The sequence below is a fragment of the Marmota flaviventris genome, chromosome 12, assembly GCF_047511675.1.
Source record: "Marmota flaviventris isolate mMarFla1 chromosome 12, mMarFla1.hap1, whole genome shotgun sequence".
Lineage (NCBI taxonomy): Eukaryota > Metazoa > Chordata > Mammalia > Rodentia > Sciuridae > Marmota > Marmota flaviventris.
This window is the reverse complement of record NC_092509.1, coordinates 60257705-60278264: the sequence shown is the minus strand read 5'-3', so window position 1 is coordinate 60278264 and position 20560 is coordinate 60257705. Positions and strand designations below refer to the sequence as shown.

The 20560-nt window shown below is 33.8% G+C and overlaps 1 protein-coding gene across 9 annotated transcripts in view; it reads left to right on the top strand.

Annotated features, from left to right (window-relative positions):
• Disp1 (dispatched RND transporter family member 1) overlaps nucleotides 1–20560 on the top strand; it is a 210556-nt gene that overhangs the window by 131224 nt on the left and 58772 nt on the right. For 2 of the 9 annotated variants that reach the window (XM_027934833.3, XM_071600038.1), the window contains exon 1: nucleotides 15218–15347. The exons of 5 other annotated variants lie outside the window; for them this stretch is intronic. The gene's annotated coding sequence lies outside the window, so the exon portion shown is untranslated. Of the gene's footprint in view, nucleotides 1–2491; nucleotides 2597–15217; nucleotides 15348–20560 lie in introns of those variants that run through there. 2 more of the 9 variants (XM_071600041.1, XM_071600039.1) reach the window with 2 other exon arrangements.

The window sequence follows — 20560 nt, the reverse complement described above, 5'->3', positions numbered from 1 at the left end:
TTTTCCTTCTAGGCAAACTCTGGTAATCTGTCTTCTCTAAGTAAGCAACATATATTTCCTTAAGAAGTTAAAAGTAATTCATTATGGAGCTTTCTTTTTTTTTTTTTTTTGGTAAAAACATGCTGCCTTCTCAAGTTGTGTGTGTGTGGCAGGGGGTGTTTTCTGATATGTTTAATTTAGGTAATTTGAAAGGTTCCACCCTTTGTGTTAAATTAACTCGAAGACCCTGCCTTTTTTTCACTTTGTCCCTTCATTGGTCTTCAGACCAAAAAAAAAAAAAAAAAAAGGCTGATTAGACATTAGTATAAAGTAATGATAACATAATAGCAGAGAGAATCTTCTATAAACCGAAGCTTATTGTCTGCTAACAATTTGAATTATCTATGAGACAAAGGAATCCCTCGAAGAGGATGAGAGAACTCGGGATTTACTGTGATGCAAGTATAAGACTGTGTAGAACAAGCGGGAGATCTTGAAGAAGGGATGCCTTCTAGTATTTTCTGAATTCTTTTAACAGAGCTTATTTTAATGAGGGAGTGAGGTGGCAGGTGGCAGGTGCCAAGTCAAAAGAGGAGCAAGGAAAAGGTACAGAGTTGTACATAGTTGGCTATTGCTACATCCAACACTCCTAGGATGTGAACACAGGCCAGAGCAATCTGAATATCATCTCTGGGATCCCAAGTACTTGCACTTCTCTGGATTTTTTTAATTTTAAACTTTACTAATTTGCTTTAACCAAGTTCTGTTTGTCCAGAAGTTAAATGGATGCTTTGTGGTTATAAGGAAAAATAATAAAGGGACAGGGGTACAGTTCAGTGGTAGAGCCTGTGCTTATTAAAGCAGGCATGAGGCCTGTAGTTTAATCACCAGTACTGCCAAACACACACACACACACACACACACACACACACACACACATACACATTGGAACTTTAAGAAGAACCATAGTTTGCTGCAAGAGGGGTTAATCTTAACTTTATAATTGATCCATAGTTATATACAGTGTTTCAGTTTTCCCCATTTGTGTTTTTTTTATCCTCCTAATAATTGTTTTAGAAGCTAGATTACTGCTCTGCATTAGATTATAGCATGAAGCACCCGCTTTTTTCTTGGATTTGACTATCCTCAGTGTCATATTTTGTCTTCTTCCTCAGTTTCTGATTTTCCTTAGATTGCCTTGGTTTCTGCTTTCCTTCTTTCCTTCCTTATTTGTTGTGTGTGTCATAACATTTGTCATCTTTGTACTGCTTGTGGCTGTTTTCCATTTCCAAGACCCCCCTTTGCCATTTGCTTTCTGTTATTTCCTCATTATTCTCTTCTCTATTCCTGTGTGCCTTAGTTTCCTCATATGTTGAACTCTTTTTCTAGGGGTTAATTATGTAGGATTGACTCATGAATTAATCACAGTGTTTCTTTTTAACTTTAATTTATTCTCAGGGTTTATTAGCAGAAAAACAAAAGCAAATCACAGTATATTCTTAAGCTTCAGTAAACTTTTGTTGAACTTATTTGGTTATTTGAGGTTTCACTAAAGAATGTAGCCTAGAAAAATAGCATGGTTGGGATGTGCTTTCATGTCTGAGTATTGACACATGATGTAGTGGGAGCAAGAATGAAGCAGAGTCGCCATATGCAGTGATATAATCTAGGAATATGAGACAGTTTATGTGACTTTCAGCCCGTTTCACTTGCTAGTTATAACAGGAATGATAAAAACAACCTGTAATCATAAAGACTTCTGATTGTACTTTAAAGTCTTGAACATAGGGAAAAAAAAGTGATTGGAACTTAGTACATTAAAAAAAAGGTTTATTTTGATAAGAGAAATACAGCCTATACCTCACTTCCATGGTACTTGGTAGCTACTTGTGCTCTCTTAAAAGGTTTCCTTGTGAAATAGTTAGAAATGAAGTATAAAGTTAAGACTAAATTATTTTATAGAATATTAAAGAATGAAGCAATGATCCGCTGAGTTTTAATTTGCTTTTATCTATCAAAATATTAGTTTACATGTATTAGTAGAGATGTTAGTATTAGACCCATATTATCTAAAATATGAACTTACAAGTTAAGAGTTTATTTGAAAAAGAAGTTGATCTATAAGGTGTTTAAATTTCTTGAATTATATTTCTTTTATAATTATATCTTTATTTATTTAGCAGTAAGTTGTCCTTAATGAACATCCTTCACTTTGCTTTTTCTCTTTCTTCCTTTTAGTGTTTGACTTTTAGTATATATATAAAAAAATAAAGTCACAAGTTATTAGCATCAGTGAAGGAGTAGATAAACCTCCAACCTATGTATTTTATTTTTATCTCAGTAGTAGAGCACTTGCCTAATATGCATTAGGCCCTAGGTTTGATCCCCAGCACTGCAAAATAAATAAATCGGAATCTCTTATTAATATTTTTTGGGGGATAATTTTTATAAAATCTGAGTTTCAAATACTTCTTGTTTCTGTACAAATTTGTGATTCAAACTTTTTGTTTAGATTTAGATCCAAATGGGAATGACTTGTTTTAGTTTCGAATTTGTACTGGAGAGTGAAAATATTTTATTGTTTTCAAAGACTTTCTAAACAACAACAAAAAATTCGGTAAGTAAGATCTGCTTATATGACTAATACTGTTATGTATTTGTGTTAGTCAGCTTTTCATCATTGTGACCAAAATACCTGGCAAGAACAACTTAGAGGAGGAGAAGTGAATTTGGGGCTCGCTGTTTCAGAGATTTCATAGGTCTGGTCTGTGGTGGACTCCATTGCTGTGGACTCCATTGCTCTGGGCTCAAGGTGAGGCAGAGTATCATGGTGGAAGGTGCATGACGGAGGAAGAAAGCTGCTCAGCACTTGGCAGCTAAAAAGCAGAGAAAGAGAGTACTTGAGCATTTGCAGAAGAAACCAGGGACAAAACATAATCCCCTAGGGTATACCTGGGTGACTTGCTTGCTCTAGCTACATCATTCCTGTAGCTTCACTTTGTACTGGAAGCAGAGAGAGTGGCTTGCAGGATGGCCAGATCGTTACTCAGAAAAACAAGAGGGAAAGGGAACCAAAAAGTTGCCAACTACAGAGCCTCCAAGACTTTTTATGACCATGGAAAGTAGCTTTACCCCAACTTTCATGAAAGGGTTTCAAATAATAATTGCTATCCAGTGGTCTATTCAGATTGTTAATCCATCAGCTGGATTAATTCACTGCTGGGGTTGAAGTCTAATGATGTCACCTCTGAAATTCCTGCATTACCACATGGACTTTTCAGGGTACACCTCGTATCTAAACCATAATAGTCTTTTTCTTACCCAGGCTTATGTAAGCTTTCTCTGATTCCTGGTGATCTGAAGGATATCATTAGAATCTTGGGTTGTGTAAAATTCCTTACTCCTCTATTTGAAGTTAGTCTTGATCAAAGGGACCAAGATTTAAGTTTGTAAAAGGAACTTTTAAAAAATAGAAACTCTTTTAGGGGGATTTGTGCAAAATGCTCATTTGAACTTTTCAAATATATAACCAGAATCCAGAAATAAATGTGTATTACTAGACACAGATTTAATTGCCTTGGAAAATATATTACACTGAAGGGATATTCATTTTATGCTTTGAAGTTGAGTTCAGCAAAAAAAATTTTTTTCTTGTGACCTAGTGAGATCTGTACATTATTATTATTAATTTGGATTGCAAGTTTTCTCTGGAACAACTCAAGGGGTTTTGCCTTCAGAAAGAAGATGATACAGGCACCAGGATCTTAACTCCTGATTCATTCTGTTCACCTCCCTATTTCTTTTCATTTCCCCTCTTGAAAGGGGTGCAGAGTCATTTATCATTGTGATAATAGACACCACAGATACTATTAGTCATGAATATAAGATCCTCCCCCACCAAGAAATCTAATGAGAGATTCTATAAAATTTAGTCCCCCACAGATGTAAAGAAGTTGAGATCATGGTACAAAGACCAATAATCTTTCCTTTATTGGCTTTCTAAAATCTGAGTTCAGTTGTCCTGAACTCTGTTTCTGATTTTTTTTTTTTTTTTTTTTTTTTGGTCAGTGTATTCCTATCAACAGTGACTGTTGTAGTTTGGATCTTAAGTGTCCCCAAAGGCTTGTGTGCTGTAAGGCATGGTCCCCATGCCTTTGTGCTATTGGGAGTTGGTAGAACCTTTAAGAGATGGGCTAACAGGAGTTTTTCAGGTCATTGGGACGTATCCTTGAAAGGGTAGTGGGACCCCAGGCTTTTCCTCTTCCTCTTTTTTGCCCCCCAGTCACGAGGTGAGCAGTTTTACCACACTGTCTGCCTTGATATGCTGTCTCACCAAAGGTCCAAAAGAAGCAGGGCCAATTGATCATGAACTAAAACCTCCAAAGCTGTGAGCCAAAATAAACCTTTTCTCTTTGTAAGTTAATTATCTCGGGTATTTGTTTTAATGACAGAGAGCTGGCTAATGCAGTAATCATCATTACAAATATAATCAGACATTGTGAAAAACAATTGTTTCTAAAAATTGCACTTTGATGTAAATAAAAGGTACATTTTTAGCTTCATACAAGATTAGGGATTATTTTAGAGATTCGTGATAATTCTACTTGTTCTTATAAGGGGATCTAAGCTTGATCCTTGAGGCTGGATATGACTCCTTGCAAAGCCAGCAGGGTGTGGATGTGTATTACCAAAGCATTGCACTTGGCAGAAGAAGGAATGAATACTGTATTGCCTAATATCCCATAGGGATGGGAAGGGGGATGCATAATGTTCCTTCTTAGTGATTGAGAGCTGTGTAATGCATAAGGGAGTGTGACTTGAGAATAATAAGTAGAGTACATACTCAGGAATTCCTGATCACTGACTGAAATATACAGGAAAGCAAATACTGTTGAGTGACTCAACAAGGCAAATAATCTTAGAAACAACAAAGAACTTCCTTATTTTATTTCTGTGGCTCCTCGACATTTTTTTTTTTTATCTTTCATTTTCGTGTATTATAAGGTATTGTCAATGACAGACCTTTGCAAAGTATAAATACTGAATATTATTAAATATTGTTAAATATTAATAAGCATTGTGATAAATGTCTCTTTTCTATTTAAGACAAAGATCATCTTGGTGATATCCTGTTTGTTAATATAACTCAGAACTCTGATACAATGATCTCCATAGTAGATAAAGTGCTTTCTTGCTACCAATAATGGCATAAGATTATTTTTTGTTGTTATGGCTTTGTAATTTTGATACAGAATGCATATCTATCCCTTTTGCTGTTTTTACATTCAGTGCCTGAACCAATGCTTGTTACCCATATCATGGTAACTTTCATTAAGATTATATTGTGAGTTTTTAATAAAGGAATATAGATATTTAAACTCACCTTATATATTTTCATTTATGTTTTTTTTTGTCAGAAATATTGCCATCCTAGGTTATTTGAGTAATGCTTAAAGTATGTTAACAAAGAAACCTGTGAAATTTTCCTCTCCAAAGTTGTTTAAAGTTGAGGATCCTTTAAATGATTTCTGGAAGCTTTATCTTGCCCTGGTTACAGCATTCTGAGTCTTTTGGGGATGCCCAAAAGACACATATCATAGTACATGAATGATGGCTTGATATGGTCATAAGAATAGCTGACATGTCATGTTCATGCTTCACAACACTGGGGCATTTACTAGGTGTATTCTGACAGATGACCCTGAAACATCTACCATTCATAGGTGGTAATGTCAACTAGGACTTGCCTAGACTTTCAGTATTGGGAATTACAGTGAAAATGCCAAATATTCCCTGATCTTGAAGACCAGTAATTTTGATGGATTTGTTTCTATGGTGTTTTGTTTTGTTTTGTTTGAGACAGGATCTTACTATGTTGCCGAGGTTGGTTTTGAACTCTTAGGCTCAAGTGATCCTCCTGCCTCAGCCTCCCATGTAGCTGGGGCTGTTGACATGCACCATCATGCCTGGTGCCATTTCAGTGTTTTTGAAGTAGCATTTCTCAAGTGGCATTTCTGACCTTCATAACATGTTGCCCTTAAATATATTGAGATACCCTTTTGCTTTATGGCACTTAATCCTAATTTCTAATGTATTCCATTTATAAATGAGTTCTTTCAGCCAGGCCTTTGTTTGGAGTCTTAACACTGCTATGTTGGGATATTTTAAAAGAGTTTTTAAAAAAGACTGAGGTAAAATATTCTACTGAAGTTCTCATATTCTTAAATTTTGATATAAATAAATATCCTTTCTCCTTTCCCATTTATTATTTCATTTCTTATCTTTTTACAGCCATCTCACAGAATTTTATTTCATATAAACAAGTTTCTGAAGCTGGACCTAGCATGACATTTATAATTTTGAACTGTTTGAACTTCTCAATAACGAATGCATGTGTTTTCAACATATAAAACAACTCCCTCTGCATTCGTGAAATACCTTGCTCTGTGTCTTCTGTCTTAGAGTTTTATTCCTTGCCAAAAATAATATTACCACATATTACAAAAAGAATAAATGAATAAAGGGGATTTGAATTTTATTTCTTTTTTCCACACAACTTCATTTTACATCAGAGGAAGTGATGAGACACAGTATTACTTAATCTAAGCCTTTAGCAATGATGACAGGTGTTTGTATGCAGATGACACATTTATTTTCCTCTAAAGTCTAACTTTTGGAAAATTAATTTACATGTATTTTTATTTCATGACATAAGAAAGTAAATGTAACTTTTCCTATAAATATTCAAAGTTTAGCTTATGGAAATTTTGAGTTTACTAGTCATAACCCCTCTTTATATATGAATACCACATTCATTTAGATTCAGTTTAGTTTGGTAACAAAATACAACTAAAACCATTAAAAGAATGTTCTAATTAGATTAGAGTCAAAGCAGAGTGGTCTTCATTTTAGGAGTAGATCTTCTGCCAAAAGCTTCTATTGTAAAAGTAAAATATCACATTTTGAAATCCTATATTGCAAACCAAAAATATTTTGGAAACTTTCCAGAGCCTGTGAATGCATTGTGCTTTGTTTTTAAATCCTCATGCATCACAGGATTATATTCTTATATGATCTATCTATAATCTCACTATTTTGTTATGGCTGAGGTGATTCAGCTCATTTTTTATATAAAGCTATCAAATCTGAGCCACATAACACTATGCTTTTTGTGAAAGAAAGTTCACCTGAATTCTAGTATGAAACCTATAATAAAGTGACCTGCTTGAGTTAGTTTTCCCTTTTAAAACAAAGGTTTTGTTTTTAAGTACTTTTTTGGCTTGTGTAAGTGGGGGACTTTTATTTTTGCCTCTATTTTAGTACCTTTAAGTTCTTTTTCTTTGCAGTAAAATGAAAGAATACCTCTTCCCCCAAATCTACTGATGTTCATATTTTTTGCTTTAAAATATGTACTACAGTTTCCAATCTGTTAAAATTTTTGATAGTTTATGGATGAATTTTAAGTAAATTACATTCTACATGACAAAATACATTATTGACAAAATGCATGTAGTTCCTAGTTTTTAATCTAATCAAGCAAAGGATATAGGGAATAAAAGCTAGGATTTCCAGATTCGCTTGTTTCTAAGATGCTATTAAGGAAATCATATTGCTGCAATAAGATTAATCGGTTATTGAGTAGAAAGTTTGTAGGCTATTCTGCGTAAATGTCTCATTATGGGAGAAAACTTTTTTTATATTTTCATTGTTTAAAAATGTTTCTGCTAATGCCAAGGAAAATCCTGCCTAAGAGACAAAACAAAATAAAAACTGCCGAAGAATAAGTTTGTATATTCATTTCTGAAATGACCTCTACTTCTTTAGGGATAAAAAGGTGAAAAGCCAGTTACTGTCATTTCTTATTAATTTAGTAGTGGTTTAGTATTCAGAATTTAAAATCAGAGAATATTGCAAAATAATGTTGTCATATTTAAAATATATTGAATTGTGGCTGTTGTTTTTCTCCCACAACCATAGTCAAAATGGTTCCTGGGGTCCATATAAGTCAGCAGGAAAATAGTATTTTCTATATTGAATTTTATTTTGCAAACTACATTTCAGTACATTTATTCTGCTGAATAAAAGATATATGTGATAGAAACAAATTATAAAATGTCATTTATTCAATGAGCTTGTAAAGTATAAGCATTTGACCTACATGGTATAATGTACTTTATATCACTTCCTGAGAGGTATGTGCCTTTAAGTGTAGATTAAGAAGCCAGAAGAGAAATTTAAGTGACTATGATAAAAACTAAAAAATCCACATTTGCTAAGTACTGCAAGAAAGATCTTACAGTCATATGATGTAGAATAGGACCAGAGAACTCTGGTTTGGATAATCAGAGAAGGCTTTGTGGAAGACATGTTATTTGCCATGTGCTAAAGGAAAGGATGGGGTCGTGACAGTTGGAAATGTGATTAGAGGCCAGAGCTGGCCGGAGGAATGGTGTTAAGTATTTTGAGTGTGTGTGAAGCTTGTTTGGAGTAAATTCTTTTTGCAAGGGCACTGAGTAGAAAGGGGAAGAGTGTAGGGAATGGAGGGTTTTGTGCACAGGCTAACACATTTAAACTTTGCTGGGGAGACATAGGGAAGCTGTTAATGTTTTCTGGACTATGGAGTAACTTGATCAGGTCTGTCCCTTGTAATGATGAATCTAGAAGCTCCATGTTGCTTAGATTGGAAAGTTAGGAAACTATGCATAGGGTCACGTCTGTTAGAGTGTTGCAATAATTCAGGGAAAAATGAACTGAGAAGCAGAGGTAATGGAATGGAACGGATGGGTGTATGTAACAGTGGCTAGGTTTGGAGGAAGAAATGAACAAAGTTATACAGTGGTGTAAAGATCAAAGATGACTCCTGCTCTAGCTCAGAATGCAGCATAGATCAGTTGTTTAATAAATAAATATTTAAGTGAAGATTATGGGCTCAAGTGCTTGAGAGAGTGGATAGAAACAAGAAAATCAACAAGTTGTTTGATGATAATTAGATTATTGAGTTTAAGCTACTAGAAGGACATATAACTGAAATGTTCTTAGCAGAAGCTGCAAAATGGAATTCAGAAGTTGTGATGATGTAATCAGGGAACAGCAGAGAGGATAAAGGACAAGATGGTTGAATATTGCACAAAGTTTAGAACAAGAGAATCTAAAAGATCTGCCGAAGAAAATGGAATAGAGATTAACAAAGATAATGGGAACTGAGTAGGAGAAAAGTATTACCAGCAGAATTGGGAAATGAAGAAATGTAAAGAAAATGAGTATGGAAAAGGACCTTTGAATTTCATTTTTGAAGAAAGAGTTTTATTAGCTGGTGGGTAAGGAGATGGAGCAAGGCCTGAGTATTGTCTCGCAGTGAAAAGAAAGGAAAAGTAGCCGGAGAACTAGCAGACTGAGGAAAAGATTTTTTGTTGTTGTTGTTTAGACTGGAGGAAAACTTCACATTTTTTTGTAAGTAAGTGAAGAAAGAGTTGACAGACAGGAAAAGATGAAGATGGGCTTGGGGAAGGAGAATGAGACAGTAGAAGAACATGGTAGTCAGTGTCTAGAGCTGCACTGTCCAATAAATCTAGTTGCAGTGATGGAAATATTCTCTGTCTGCACTGTCCAGTTCAATACCCATGAGCAACACATGTGACTGTTGAGTGCCTAAAATTCAATGCTGACTGCAACTGGGCACTAAAATTCTAGTTTTATTTAATGTGAATTAATCTAAAATTAAGTAGCTATATGTGGCTTGAGGCTGCCTTTTTGGGTAGCAAAAATCTAGAATAGTTACATCTACCTAGGGTAAGTAGTTAATTTACCAAAAAGGGTCAGACATTGTGAAAACTAAGGGACAAGTTCCAGAAAAAGTTCAAGGTAGAGATGGTAGTGTTTAAGAAACTAATGATCAGATAGTTTCCTTCTTTACCACAAGATATATACTATTACTTTCTGGGAGGTTTCAGGTAAGGAACTTGGGGGGAAAAATTTTTGGCAATGTCTGTGGGGATTTCCAGTGGAGAATCTGTGGCAGATGAGATGAATGGTAGCAGTGTGGAGTGCCCTCCAGAGGTCAGAGTGTGCACCTCACTCTGCTTCTTGGGGTTGGGAGGGTGAGGATAAATGGGGAGATAGGGAGAGCAATTTTAGGGGAAATCTTTGAAAGGCTTGAGTGCTGGTCAAGTAAATCAATACTCAGCAAGTAAAAAGTAGAAAAGACATGGATAAAGACTGGAGTTGGAGGTCATGATAAGGGTAAAGAGCCAATTCTTTAGGTGTCAGATTGTGGAATAATAAGGCCATACAGTTTTCATTTTTAAGAATTGTATATTTGGTATGTCAAAATATATTCTACTGTCATGTATAACTAAAAATAACAACTTTTTAAATGTTAAAAAAGAGTGGTATATTCTGGAGGTAGAAATTTCAGTGGGAAATGGGAAAAGAAAGAAGCAATAAGATTAAGAATGGTCAGTTGTCAGATGAGAGGCATATATAAGATTGATGCACACATTTCTAAATTCAGGGGAAGAAATTTAGCACACCATGATTATTTTGGTTTTGTTCCAGTTAATTTGCAGTATGGTATTTGCTCCAAATTTGTTAACTTAACTTTGAATGTGTAGTTTTTTCTTAACCCAAATTTGAAAAGTAAGACTTGGATTTATTTTATATATTTGTAGTGACATCCAAATTCATAAAAACTGAATGCAGAGCCTGTGAGATCATATTTTCTAGTGTTTGGATTTTGTAGATAGGAGCATGTAACCTCTGAAATAAGTGACTAATTCTAGGTTATATAGCCAGTTGAGTGGTAGAGCTGAGATTGGACTTGCAAGTCTACATTGATTCCCTGTTCTAGGCTATGAGTTGAACATCATCATGTTCCGGTCTGAGGCGTCCAAGGGTAGATATCTAATCATATGTTACTCAGAAACATTAAAATGCAATATAGAATATTGTCTGTAGAACTTTCCTACGATTGGTTTTTCTGAACTCATACTTCCAAATAACTGAACTATTGACTTAACCCTACTGAAAGAAGAAAATCTTGCTGAACCATTCATCTACTGTCTACTTTAGATTATAATTTATTTGTTCCTAACTGTTTTGACATTTAACACAAAGAAAATAGACAACAGACAGAACTTCTAAATGTTAATAACCCTAACAAAATCTGGAATTGAATTTTGGGCTAGGTTCAGCTGGGAAAGAGTTTGTTAATCAGCAGCTGTTTTTGTACTTTTTAAAAAGTACCAAATGTGTCTCTCCTACCAACTCTTATTCCCTTCTCCCTACCCCTTACCCTCAGTCTCTCTGATAATGAAGACATATACCTAAGTTAAACAATCTGAGGAGGAAAAAAAATAACATTATTTTCAGAAAATTTTAGAACCTGTAAGCTTACTCACACTCTTCTTTTTACTCTGCCTAATATACTGAGAGACATATTGAAGTGATTAGAAATAAACATGATTATTTATGAAGTAATAATGTATGCCATGTAAAAATACCAGAAGTTTACTTTAAATTGTCTATTTTTACATGGACCTCATGTTTCAAATCAAGTGATTATATGCACAAATCAGTTAACTTTGCTAAAAATGTAAATAAGGATTTACAAGTTTATGAGGTAGAGAGTTCAGGTCTTTCCTTTCTGTGATACCTTAACTAATTAAGGAGTTTCCTCTAGTAATTTATGGAATCAACAACTCTGGAATCTTTGTGTTTCTTGTAAGGGCAAACACAATTAAACAGGATATCTGCTTTTCCAAATTCAACCAGAGTACCGTTGAGATGAACAGAGAACATTAAAATACCTTCATTTTCATCTTAATTCTTTAATTCCTTATTGTCTTGGGATTTTTAGATCTTATAGCATTTGGCATATGTATGACATGAAATCACCACACTCTAAGATTTCAGGGACTGACATCATTACATTTTTACTCCAGTAAATAATTTTTCTGTTTATTCTCTCCCACTCCTTTTTTCTTCTCTAAGACTGGCTCTGTTTTAGGTATAGTTAGGAGATTAAGAAATGAAAATTACTTTTTCTACCTTTGAGGAACTCAGACATGATTTTTAATACAGCATTCTCAAAATGTAGTACAGTGTCATCTGAGGATTTCCTAAAAAAGCAAATTCCTAAGCCTCACCCCACACCTTCAGCATCAGAATTGGGGTGATGGAACTCAGTAATCAGTGTTTCTGTGGCCCTTCTGGGAATTATTATGAATCAAGTTGAGAGCCACTAGTTGAATGCTTAGTTCTTCAAACCTTTTTATTTTTTTTTTATTGAGCTATAATTTACATACCCCAAATTCAAAATGTACATTTTAAAATGTACATTCTATTCAGCAGTTTTTAGTGTATTCACAAGATTATGCAACCATCACCACCATCTAATTCTGGAACATTTTCGTTAGTCCAAAAGAAACTGCATACCTATTAGCAGTCACTCTGCATCCTCTGTCCCTACCCCCAGCTTCTGGCAACTACTAATATACTTTTTGTCTTAATGAATTTGCCTGTTTTGCATATTTTATATAAATGGAATCATGCAATATGGGGCCTTTTGTTTCTGGCTCTCAGGATAATATTTTTAGGGTTCATCCATTTTGTAACATGTATCAGTGCTTCATTTTCATGGCTGAATAGTAAGTATTGCATTGTACAAATATACCAAATTTTGTTAATTAATTGATGAGTTGATGGATATTTATGTTGTTTCTACTTTGTGGCTGTTGTAAATCTGCTGTGAACATTTATGTGCAAGTTTTCGTATGAACATGTGTTTTCAATTCTCTTGAGTATGTAGACTCAATTTTCACTCTTTGTTACATCCACAAAGTCACTGCAAACACTGAATTAATTAATACAGAATCATTTCTTCTAGGACAAATACAAGATTAGATTCCTGTGAGCCTCTGGTCATATTTTCATCACATGATCAATATATAATATTGCCTTTTGTGTGATTTGGTTTAAAGACACCCTATCTAGTAAATATTGTTGATTCATTAACATTGAACCCAACATTTAACAGCACTATAACTGATGCCTGAACAAAGTTTATTTTGTATTTTCCTCTGAAAGGCACATCACAGCCTTCTTGCCTTTAGAAACACTGAAACACTAGGCAGCACTTCAGCACTATGCTTGGGGGCCATTTAAGAGCAATTGAAATCACCACCAAAAAGCACAAAAAATGTAGAGGTTCAGGGTTTAGCTCAGTAGCTGAAACTTGTATAATGTGTGAGGCCCTGGGTTCCTTCCCCAGCACTGCTACGAAAACAACAACAACAAAAAGATGCAAAAAGTGAGAAAAGCGTGGTGCTAAATTGACCAGAAAAGGGGACCTTGTTTACTATATGAGAGCCAAACAAGAAAGTGTTGTGTTGTTTGACCTCCAATGGGAATATGTGCGTCTTACAACTTAAATTTTTTACTACTCTGCACATTATCTTTTAAAAATAAGTGTGAAAAAACCCAAATATTTTAGGATTACAAGTAAATTATAGGGCAAATTTGCAAAAATGAAATCTGCAAATAGTGAGGATCAACCGTACCTAGTAGTAGAATTGCAAGGTATATGCTAATTCTGTGTTAAATTTTTTTATACTCTTATTTTATTTATTTATTTTTATGTAGTGCTGAGGATAGAACCCTTGCACATGCTAGGTGAGCACTAAATAAATTTTTGAGTTTTTCACAGTGGCTACATAGCATTTTACATTAGCACCAGCAGCGTATAAGGGCTCCAGTTTCTCTATATCCTTGACAGTACTTTTTTTTTTTATTTTGTTTTTGTTTTTCCTTCATTATGGCCATACTTAGGGGTGTGAATTGGTAACTCATTGTGATTTTGATTTGTGTTTTCTTAAATCACTCAGGATGTTGAGCATCTTTTCATAGGCCTATTTGTCACTTGCATACCTTTGGAGAAATGCCTGTTCAAAAATTTCTCTCTTAAATTAGATTTAGTGTTGAGTTGTAGGAAGATTTTTAAAAACATATTCTGGATATTAGATACTTAAATATATGATTTGAAAATATTTTCTCCCATTCTGTGATTTTTTTCCCACTTTTTTTGGTAATGTTTTTTGATATAAATGTTTATTTTGATGAAGTTTTATTTTATCTCATTTTCCTTTGTGCTTTTGACGTTTTTGAAAGCGCAGTCTTTATATAATTAACTAGTCAGTGCTAAGAGAATTGTTCACACATTTTATTATTAAAGTCATGAAGAAGTTTGGTGTGGTGTGATGGCACAAACCTATAATCACTGCTATTCAGGAGGCTGAAGCAAGAGAATCACAAATTTGAGGCCAGCCTGACCTTGTTTCAAAAATAAAACTTAAAAAAAAAAATGGCGATGTAGCTCAGTGTTAAGAGAACTTGCTTTGCATACTAGAAACCCTGGGTTTAATCCCAGTACCACAGGGGAAAAGGGAAAAAAGTCATGAAAAGTTGGATTTCATGGTTTTAATAAATTATCACTTACTTGCTAAGGGATGCCTCTTGTAAAGCATTTGTTTGTAGGTATTTATGAGGTTTTTATGTTGTGATTATAGAATCTTAAATACTGGCATCATCAGGACTATCCATTTATAAAAAGTGTGTTGGATCCATTTAACAAACTGCTGTTTTTGTTTAGGATAATTGAGGGAAAACACTTATAACTGCTTCGACTAATACTTTCCTCTTTAAAAAAGAACACTCTGGTTCTTCTTTTAAAACTATGAACTTTCTATCCCAAAAGCAGAGTCTCAAGAGCCATTTGTGAAAGAACACAAGAATCCCCGGAACTTGGAAATAAACACGGATTGGTGTTTATTTGTGTTAGTTTAAATGTAGTAGCCCTATGTGTCAGAAAACTGAATCTGTAACACTTAAGTTAGGCTAAGCAAGCAAATAATATCAGCTAATGTGGCTTTAATCTGCTAAGTAACTTTAAATCCAAAAGATCAAAGGAAGTTATAACTAAAAACAGTCCTTGGTGCTATTTCCCTGTAGAAGCAGGAAAAGGCTAGAAATTACATGTCACCTTCATATCCTGGCTTGCTGACCTTGTGCTCAGATCAAGTCCCTCTGTATGCCAGCTGTTACCATTATTAAGACCTTGCCCCGAGGGGTTAAGTAGAAGAAAAACTCTCCTATCCTATAGGCTAGCCAACACCAAAAGTTCCAGCCCCTAACATGCCTAATTCAAAGCAATCTGCATGTGCTGTCATTCAGTCTGTCCCGCCGCTCGGTGGAGCTGCTCCTGCCAACTCCTTGCTTTCTGTTGTGCTCTGTTCCTGCAGCCAGTTACAGCTGTGGCTACTGCAGTCATTTGCAGACCAAACGGAGCCAGAGAAGTTTCCTCTTATAACAGAAAGGTAGTATATTTATTCTTGCTTCAGTGTGTGTGCATTTGTTATTTTGGAAGAATTTATTTTAAAACTGAACTTAGTTTCGAGGGTTGTATTTAAAATTCCAGCTCACTGTTTTATCAATGTAAAGTTTGAACGTCATTTTAATGCATTAAAATCTTTCGAAGTTTATCTGAATTTATAGTCTAGCACAGTAAGATAAGGTCAGCTATTTCTTAAGTTTATTAAAATGTGGTGCTTGCTTTAGAAAGTTGGAAGTAAACCTAAGATTTCAAGTACTATGTGTTTCATATTTTGAGATTTTTGTTTAATAACCACAATCTAAATCAGAAAATTTTGCAAATATGTGTTTCTATGATGACCAGTCGATAGAAAAAAATAGCTTTAATCACTTTGTGAATTGAATATTTTAAGAAAGTAGCAATTTAGTATCTTCCAACCTATAAAGAGAGAAGTTTGGTGAAGATACCTACTTACTTGGGAGCTAAGTTTCAACAGCAGGTTTAATTCTTATCAGTGTTCATTTCAAACACAGCTTGGTGCACACCCTCATGCTGTATTTGAGTTGATTAAATGTTTCTTGCATTGCATGCATTTTACTTGATGATAGCCACATCATGATTGGATTTACCACTTACAGTGCAAGTTGGAATGTAGTTGCTATATTGACTTTTGTTTAAAATGAGAATGGATACATTTATATGTTGCTGGTAGAACAATTTAAAGGACTTCAACTTGCAAAATGTTTTATGTTTGCTTGTGAAATGTAAATTAAAAAAACGTAAACAGAAAAATTCACTGAAAATCAAAGTATTTCATCCTGATTACTGATTGACCAGAAATGCCTTTCCTAATAACGAGAAATAACGACCATGCTTTACAATTTGCTAAAAATTTAACAAGTAAATGTTCCTGTTGAAAGAAGAATGAACTATGCTCTTTTTGCCCATAAGAGGATTATTGTACATCATAGTATTTATAATTAAGAAGACTCCCGGGCTGTTTGATGGCTGGGAAATGACTAAACTAGGTAAATAAGCTCTAAACTAATGAATGTTACACTAGTGGGCAGAGGTTTACTATTTCCCATGGTTCAAGTGTCTCCTGACATACTTCTGCCTTTTAAAATGTTAAAAACAGTCTTTTGCATGATATTTTTTAGTTTTTAGTTTTTGCATCTCTGGTAGACTATCCTAGAATGTTTTCATTGCCAAAATATTGACTCTTGTAATATTTTATGGATTATACTTCATATGGAACTTTTTGCTTTAATATAGAAAAATAAGGGCAGAATATTTTTATGTATCTTCCATGCTTCATATAACTTACATCATAGACCTGAATTTCAGAATTGTGAACATGAACTATTTGCATTGATTATGAAAACTATATGTTTAAATATCTGAACTGATTGACCTACAAAGCAGTTTAGAAAATACATGTTAACCTTGCCTCAGTCTAAAAGATAATTTGTCTTATGAAATTGATTCATCCAACATTTAGCTTTAATCCCACCTGTGTTTGTCACTTATATTGAACCAATTGAGCAACTCTTGGGAAATCTCCTTTCAGTGTTTATTACTATGCCCCAGTTCTTTACCTTCCACCTAACTGCTTTGAGTTCTGGGATTGGATCTGAGCATTCTCACTGCATGATTCTTTATATTGTGGATGATGTGATGGACAACCTTCACCTACAGAAGATAAGAACATTTTCCAAATTTTTTTAAAATGTAGTTCCTGATCATATCCTAACATGAAATAAAACTGAATTGTTTAGGATCAAGACACATGAACAGCTTAGCCTATCAGCTTTTGGTGGGGGGGAGGGAACCACCAAAAAACAAATAAGCAAAGAAAAAAATGTACATATAAAACAAAGCAACTGAAGGCTAAAAAAGCTACCCTTGGTGAATAGAGTGGCTCTTTGTTCTCTCCATCCCAGTTTCTATTCTCTTATTTTAATCACTGTTATATAGACTCACATTTAGATATTAAGAAAACTATTCACAAGAAACATAGTAGGTGCTTCTTATGAGATTGCTAAATGTTTACCTACTTAACTGAAAAGTATGACTTAATTACCTTTGTAAGCAAACAAGAATCCCATATCAACAGTTCATGCAATTATAATTCATCTGAAACATCCAAGAAAGCATACAGCACAATTCACAGACATTTGTAGTGATTATTTAAGTAAGGGATAGGAAAAGATTTGTGAAAATTGCATCCAGGCTTTTACTAAAAAGTTAATTTATTGGTTCAATTCAAGTAAGAAACAAATCTTGACAAATTTGATGTTTTTCTAAGCTTAAAACAAATCCGAGTCCTTCAAATAAAAGGATGTTTTTAGTTGTGTTTCATGCGAATACCTTAAGTGATGTTGCCTAAGTTGCTCTGTAGACTAAAGGATACCCTTGAGACATTATTTGCTGGACTCTGCAGGGAAGAACCCATTCAGGAAGCTGCTCTAGGAGATTTGATTTGCTACTTCTCAAACTTCACAAAACAGCAGGGAGTGAGGCCTGGTATCAGATACTTAACATTTGTGGGAAAAGTTTAGATAATTCTAAGTGTAGTATTAAAACAAAACACATTACCATCTAAATCAAACAACTTTTAAGAGCTTTTTTGTGATTGATCTCAGTTTTGGGCTTTATGAAAGACATTTTTGAAATTTTCTCACATTCTTTATCTTCACAATATGTGGGAGGAAAATGTTCTTGGTTTGATTTACCTCAGTGATGGTTTTTTCCTTTGAGCTGCTAAGTTTTGAGGTTTTTAGATGTGTGAAGTATTAAACATCATGGTGTCTTTAGATATGCTTGTGATCTGTTTCACAAAATTAGTTAAGCTCAGAAATATGATCCTTTTTCTACCGGGAAGAGAGGTATATAGTGATACAGATAAATTGCTCACTTGTAAAACTACCCGTTTTGTGATTTTAGTAAGGGTAAACTGGATTGAGATGAAATCTTATGACCTAAAGACAGACTTACATCTTGATGGTCTTGTTAACTACCAAAACATCTTGGAATTCTTCTTTGTCAGGGATGTGAAGCTAGAGAATAGACTTGTCATCTGAAGACTGTTTTACCTTAGTATTAAAAGTTTAAAATGTAACCAGAAATCTTTTTCCCCCTTCCTGACATGAAACTTGAGGGAGTGTGCTCTTCTATTAGAGGAGCTTGAGGCTTCATTTTAAAAACTGACCAGAGGTTAGGGACATACTTTTGCTTGAGTGATAAACAAACTCATTAGTCAAATTAACTATTTCCTAAACATTGGAAAGATCTGCAAGAAATTGAGGTTATGTGGCACCTTATGTCACATTATTCCATGTGAATTCTGCACAGCTATCTTGCTTACGAAGCCTTTCCCCTTACTACATCCTTGCCCTTACCCTTCCAACATAAGAAATAGGTTAACCAAGAAAACAACTGGAGATAGCTTCAGTACTATAAACCACATGTAACATGGAATACCAAATCCAAAGTTTTTAAAATAGGCAGCAGTATTTTGCATTTCAAGCAATATTGTCTGAATGCTGACTATTTTGAGTGAGTTATAAATTGATGAGGATTAATTTATATAAAGTATAAATCAGTGATTCTCAGCCTTGGCTGCATATTAGAGTCATCTAGGGATCTGTTTAATGAAATTAGTTAAACTCAGAAAAATTCTTAAAAAATACTTATGTCCAAATCACTACAATATGAATTAAGTAAGAACATCTGGCTAGGGCCCTGTGTCTGTAAAACTTAATATACATATGTATATTTTTATACATTATAAAACTATAATTTTATATAATACATATCACAATATAGAATATAATATTGTATATAATACATAAAATATATATGTAAAGATATATAATCTACATCCAAAGTGATTCTAATGTGCAGCTAGGATTGAGACTGATGTAATAAATCTGAGATTTTGTGAATATTTGTTGTATTTATTACATTCCCTTAAAGACTAGTAGCAGATTCTAGATAAATTTCTTGGTTGGTTCTTGAGTAGATGATTACTTATAGAATTCTTCTATAAGTAATTTTTCTAGAATTTTTTAAATGACCATAGTTTGACATTTCTGAGTATAGACAGCTTTAGTTTTACTTTATGTATTCTTGGTTATACAAATTGGTATCATTCTTCAGACATTGGATTCAAAAATAATTAATGCAGCTAAATAGAATTTAAATTCATCTGAAATACAAACTCAGATACTCCCCCCCCCCCCATTGATGCTTATGGATACAACACTAGTGTGGGGAGAATTGAATGATAATTTCTGTAGATGAACTTGGGAAAGGAATCTCTGAGAATTGCTCTAATTGCAGTGCTCTTGAAATACATATTTAGGAAGTTAAGTGTTTATGCTAAATATATATGCTATTGACATCATTTATTCCAGATTGGAAAAAACAGACTTTCTATTAGACCTATATGTAACTTCCCACAGGGAACTAGTAGTAAAAAGTACATTAGACATAAAACAAACAGAAACATGAAATTGATATTTCTATAGCCCTAAAATTCTTTATATTTAGCACATGTATAAATTTCTGCTTTGATAACCCAACTAATTCAGTGTTTTCATATTTGCTATTCTACATGTGTTATAATATCTTTCTAAGGTTATTTTACTTTTATAACTTTTGTTGAAATATGGGTTAGAGATTTTGACTAGCAATTTAATTTTTCTTCTGTATCATTAAGCTGTTTGTAAATTCCAGGAACAGTTTTTTTTTTTTTTTTCATAAAAAGTGAAACATGTAACATTTGCAGTTTATTCTCTTTGATGCCTTTATCATTTTATATATATGATATATAAAAATATATATAAATATATATATACCATGTATATAATCATATTTTTCAAAATTATAGAAAAGTATATTTAATTTTCAAAGGTGGTGCTTGTTATTACAAATTGAGACTATCTGATTATAAAGAATTATGATCCTTCACTTTCAGAATTCCTAGAGCTTGGTGTGGGGAAAGGCATACTAGTATTCTTAAGAAATGTAGGGTTAGTGGTTTGGATCTCCAAAATCATAATGTTCTTTCTTTGGAAAATGGCCTGTAATTTGTTGCAACTTATGCTTATGGGGGATAATAGTATAATATTTTATTTTTGAATAGTTCTTTTCAATGTATAAAATGTTTATAAATGATTAGGTAAAGATATTTATGAGTGTTCTTATTGAAGG